Source organism: Rattus norvegicus, chromosome 3 (genome assembly GCF_021556685.1).
Source record: "Rattus norvegicus strain SHRSP/BbbUtx chromosome 3, alternate assembly SHRSP_T2T, whole genome shotgun sequence".
NCBI lineage: Eukaryota > Metazoa > Chordata > Mammalia > Rodentia > Muridae > Rattus > Rattus norvegicus.
Genome location: NC_141536.1, coordinates 111,031,521 through 111,037,559, shown reverse-complemented (window position 1 = coordinate 111,037,559; position 6,039 = coordinate 111,031,521).

The following is a 6,039-nucleotide window of genomic DNA, read 5'->3' as shown; positions in this document are numbered from 1 at the left end:
GGGAGTGGCTACAGTGAGATCAGCTCCCTCAAATTTGTACTTCTGTAATTCCTCTGCCGTAACAGACCATGATCTGGAATGTGAGTCAAAATAAACATTTGCTTTGATAATTTTCATAGTCAATGTTCTACTGCTGTGAAGAGACACCATGACTTTGACAACCATTTTAAAGGAAAACATGTGATTGAAGTCTGCCTACAGTTTCATAAGTTTGATCCATTGCCATCATAGCAGGGAGCAAGATGTCATGAAGGTGGACATGGTACTGAAGAAGTAGCTGGGAGTTCTACCTTTGGATCTACATCAGCAGGAAGAGAGAGCCAATGGGACTGGGTTGGACTTTTGAGACCCCAAAGTCAACCAACAGTGACATGTTTCCTTCAGCAAGGCCATACCTACTGCAACAAGACTATACTTCCTTTCAAGTGTTATCACCCCTGATGCTCAAGCATCAGGGGAGGGCATTCTTATTCAAACCGTTATAGTCAAAATATTTGGTCATGGCAATTGGAGTAAAAGCTAAGGTGGTTGATGTTACATTTGATTGAGTGGTTGGTATTTGCTTTCCTTTTTCCATTTACTCTTAAATGTTTGCTGGTTTTCTATGCTGGGCATGAATGAATCTTTTCTAGCTCTTGATTGTCATCAGTTCCACTCATTAGATACATATTTTAATGTGCTCTAATGGATGATACTTTATGCTTCCCCAGTATGTACTATATCTTAAGAGATTTTCTATAGTGCTTTCTGGATTGCCTTAGTCTGTATTTACCTTGAGATCCCTTTGTTTCTCATAATCTTTGAGACACTTTTTCTAGTACCTCATGTTGACTGATGGGAGTTCCTTCTGACTGTTTCATGCTTTTCAGTCTTTTAAGGTTTGTGATGAAAGTAGAATGTTCCCTGTTGTATTTGCTTTTTTATTTGAATAAGTTGTCCCTTACAACTTTTAATATTGTTTCTTTGATTTACACTTTTGATCGATTGATTAGGTCATAGGAGGCTCTTTAGTCACATCCATTTGTGTCTTTAAATGTTTCTTCTGTTTTATATTTATTTGTTTATTTACCAGTGATTGATAATTTATTTGGTGTAATTTCACATAATAACAAACTAAAAACAATATAGAAAAATATAAAAAAATGAAAAAGTAAAAAATAGCCAATACCAGGAAATAAAAGTTATTATTCCCTATACCCCCCTCCCAAATGCTTTACCATACCACAAGGACACTTGCTCAACTATGTTTATGCCAGCTTTAATGGTAATATCTAGAAAGTATAAACAAGCCAGATGCTCCTCAACTAAAGAATAGATAAAGGAAATGTGGTTCATTTACACAATGGAATACTACTCAACTATTAAAAAAAAAGGACATCATGAAATTTGAAGGCAAATAGATGGAACTAGAAACTGTCATCCTGGGTAAGCTAGCCCAGACTTAAGAGAACTTTTGCGATGTACACTCACTTATAAGTGGATGTAGATATAAAATACAGGATATCCATGATCCACAGACCCAAATAAGCTAAATGACAAGAGGGCCCAAGGGAGGGTGCTTGAATCTCACACAGAAGAGGAAATAAAACTGTAACTTGTTGGGAGAGGGGTTGGGGAGGTCACCAGGGGCATCAGACATAGGGAGAGCCTGGTAGAAATGGATGGAAGAGTGAAGTGAAATCGTCTGGAGTCAGGTCATCTCTCTAACACTCCAGAGACCTGGGATGGTAGAGGCTCCAGAGAGCCTACTAGGGTGACTCTAGCTGAGACTTCTAGCAATGGAAGATATGGAGCCCAACAGAGCCACACCCTGTAGCCAGGCAGGACTCCCAGTGTAGGAATAAGGTCACCAACCCAGCCACTAAATCTTGGCTCCAAATTTGTTCTCCCTACAAGAAGTGCAGGGATGAAGATGTTGCAGAGACTGAGGGAATGGACAACAAATGAGTGGCTCAACTCGTGATCCATCCCATGGGTAAGAAACTCTGACACTATGAATGACACTGTTATGCTTGCATACAGGAACCTAGCATAACTGTCTTCTGAGAGATTCCACCCAGCAGGCCATGGAAACAGATGCATAGACTCACACTCAAACATTAGAGTGAGCTTGATAAGTCTTGTGGAAGAGTTGTGGGAAGGATTGAGGAACATAGAGGGGATAGGGAGTCCAGAAGAAGACTAAGAGTCAACTAACCAGGACCTTTTCAGGCTCTTAGAGACTGAACCACCAACCAAAGATCATACAAGGTCTGGGTCTACTCCCCCCGACCTCCCCTACATACATTTGTAGTAGGTGTACCTCTTGGTGTTTGTGTGGGTCCCCCAACTACTGGAATGGAGCCTTACTCTGATTTTATTGCTTGCCCATGGATCCTGCTCCCCTAACTGGCTGTCTTGTCTGGCCTCAGTGGAAGAGGATGCACCTCGTCCTACAGTGACTCGAGGTGCAAGTATGAGTTGATTCCTTGTGAAAGACCGCCTCCTTATCAGAAGTTAAGGGGAAGTGCGTTTGGGGGGAAGGTTTTGCGAGGTGTGTACCGGGAGTAGAAGGATGCAAAGTAGATAAATAAATTAACAGAAAAAAGTTATGACACCCTCAGAGTGTCTTCTTCATTGGATCTTTACCGTCGTGTGGACTATCTTCAGCTCTCCTTGGTTCCTGGTTCATGGCTCATGAATCTTGCATCTCCAGTGCATTGAACTGTCCTCTATAAACCAAGCTTTACCACCAGGATCTCTCACAGGGACTAAGGCTCTATCACATTTATAGCCCTGAGTGGTTCTCTGAAACTGGAATAAGAACTTATGACCCTTCATTCTTGCATCCATCATGCTTACAAAACCAATACAGTGGGTGGCACTGACAAGTTGGTCTGCCAGCTTGGAATGACTCTGACCCTCTTGGAACAGCAGCTTCTATATTACAAAGCTGGTGAAAAGCTTCCCAGGATGGTCTTTCTAGCAGCAAGAAACTATTTAGCCTCTCTCCTTTCATAAAGTAGAAGCTTTACTAAGAGTGGTCCTGCCCTGAGGGCATTCTTCCTATCTTTCCAGTTCAGGACCAAAGACTGCTTCTTCAATAGAACCAATCTATTTTTTTAAAAACAATTACATCTTCTTTTTCAACATGTAACTTTCCTCCCAGTGCTCTTTTCTTCTCCAAATTGCATGCTTTTATTTCCTCTCATTCCTTTTGCTGATATTTTTCATTATACACTTACATAAGAGTAATCAGTAATATTCCTCAGACTTAATGTTATTCTGTCTTATAATTTCTTTCATCAATGAAATTGGTTCATTACCTTTAAATTCAACCCCATGCACATTATCATATAAAGACAGAATGTAGTCAGATTCTTTGCCAAAATATCACAAGCGGCTTGTTTCTGACAGACTTTTTGATACCCCACTGAACCTTCACAAGCCGAGTCTACTGTCCACAATCCTCTCAGCATTCTCTACTTTAAAACTCCTACTGTGATTACTGATTAATTCTACTTCCAACATTTAATGGCTATTCCAGCACACAGTTCCCAGTTCTACCATAAAAATACTCCAAAAGCAAAAAGAACATATGGTTGACTGTATCACAACACCCCATTCTCTGTACCAATTTCTGTACTGGTTACTTTTCTGTTACTCTGATGAAATACCCTGGAAAAGTTCATTTTCCATAGCAATTACTGAACTGTGGTAGTTTAACTTATAGGTTCATTGAAAAGCTATCATGACTGCCCACTACTTCTTCATACATACAACACTCCTAGTGTCACAAACTGTTGACCTACTACATGAGCCAATGGGGGATACTTTTCATTCCAACTAGTATACTAGCAAAGATAATTAACACTATTCAGGGGGACAGCTCTAGTAGTGGTGGATAAGGTCCATTTGTGGGAGAAGTTTGCTGGAGTATCCAGAAAACACTGGGCCTTGAGACTGGGTGAAAGTGAGAGCAACTAGGTCTGATGACTTGGCAGCGTCAATTCTTCTGTAAGTATGTTCATCTAGGTACTCAAAAATGGGATTCATTCCATCATTTTATAAGGACATGCAAATCAAAAATCTTAGAGAACTGTTCCAAACCATATTCGTGGCGTTTCACTTGCAGAGTTCGCAGGGATAAATGAGGTTGTGTCTATCTGTAGGACACAGTCTTGGCTACGTATTCTTGGGATTGAGTTAGTTTGAAGAGGCAAGAGAGATTAAGTGCCAAATGTCATAGTGTTATTTAGATGTTATACTTTCCATTTTCATCTTCTGAATGCTATTTATTACCCACTGGAAAACTAAGTATATTCTAGCTCAGAATTTTTTCCTTCCTTCCTTCCTTCCATTCTCCCTTCTTTCCTTCCTTCCTTCCTTCCTTCCTTCCTTCCTTCCTTCCTTCCTTCCTTCCTGCCTGCCTGCCTGCCTGCCTGCCTGCTTTCCTTCCTCCCTCCCTTCCTTCCTTCCTTCCTTCCTTCCTTCCTTCCTTCCTTCCTTCCTTCCTTCCTTCCTTATTTTCTTCCTCTTACATACATACATACACACCACACACATGTGCATATATATTTTCCCCTTAATTCAATTCTATCTACTTATTTCTGTCCACACATTATTTCAGCTCTGTGGTTTCCAAAGCTTATTGTTTGACCCCCAAGTCACTGATTTTGTATTTTTCTACATGTAATATAAATGCTTTCAGAGTCTTTGATTCCTTATGATTTAGACTAACTTAGTTTGTAGTATAGCTGTATTTTATTTTAAATCCTTTGTTATTTAGAAGTATACAGGGAGTGTATAATACAGTATAAGCTATGAGCATAAAAGCTCTAATAATGGGTGTGTGGGAGTCCATGACATTATTATTTATGACATGGTGGATTTTGTAGGGAATCTATTTTTCAGGCTTAAATTTTCTCTGAAGTTATTAGTGGCTCTTGATGTCTCAGTCACCTCTGATTCTGGGATCTTAACTGCTGTTTTCTGTCACATATTTCTGCATGAAACTTATAGCCTTTCTAGCAAATGATCCACCCGTAGAAAGACAAAGTTACTTGAATAATGTGATATATACAGTGTTCTCATATAGCTATTCTTCATTTTCATTCCTTATATGTTTTCATGGCCTTTTGACTCTGTTTTGTAATTCTACAGAAGCAAATGATTTCTTTTAATACTATATGCAGCAACACATCTTCTTTCTTTTGGGCTGATTAGATCACAGACGAGTTTCAGTGCATGAGGGGCTGTCATGAGACAATGCCTTTAGATGGTAGACTAACAACATAGAAGCAGTTTGCAACTCTATACTGTCTTTAATATTTTTTATGAACACAAGAGAAATAATATTTAATTCACTTAAAAGACAGTTATTGTGCTCTGCATGTTACCATATTTGGCTGACCTTAATCTGATATGATCAACTAACCACAACATTTTCCTTTCTCTAGACAAATGAAATCCTAAGACTATGAAAACTTTATCAGATTTTGAGAAATTATTGTCTCCCTTCTTCTCATTTCCATTCTCATATCTATTGCTAGGTTCAGCCACAGCTTTCTCTCCTTATCTAGGCTTGTTCTATTCTAAACAAATATCACAAAATCCTGTTTTGAGGCTGAACTTCACTGATTCATAACTAATTTAAGAGAATATGTTGGTAGTTTGTTTTTGTCATGAATTTCAACTAACAATTCATTATACTCAATTGGAAATAACTAATTTGTCACTTTATAACACTCTATGTGCTTGCTGAGATGCTATGCATTGTTTTTCTCTTCCTTTCAGGGTTCCCGTGTAGCTGCAAGATGGGGCACGCCTGGAATGCCCAGGTGGGCTCTCACTCTCTGCAGCCTTCTTCCCTCTAGGCTTCTGTTAACTCTCTTGTCTAGCTCAAGCTTCTTTACAGCATGCTAGTTAGCTCCCAAGACAAGGTGTGTTTAGGAAACAAGGTCTAATTTATAAACACCAATTAAGTCTTTTATTGAACTATGTTTGCTGATTTCTAATTGATCACCAACTTAGCCAATGAGAGTCACATGGGTAAGTTAG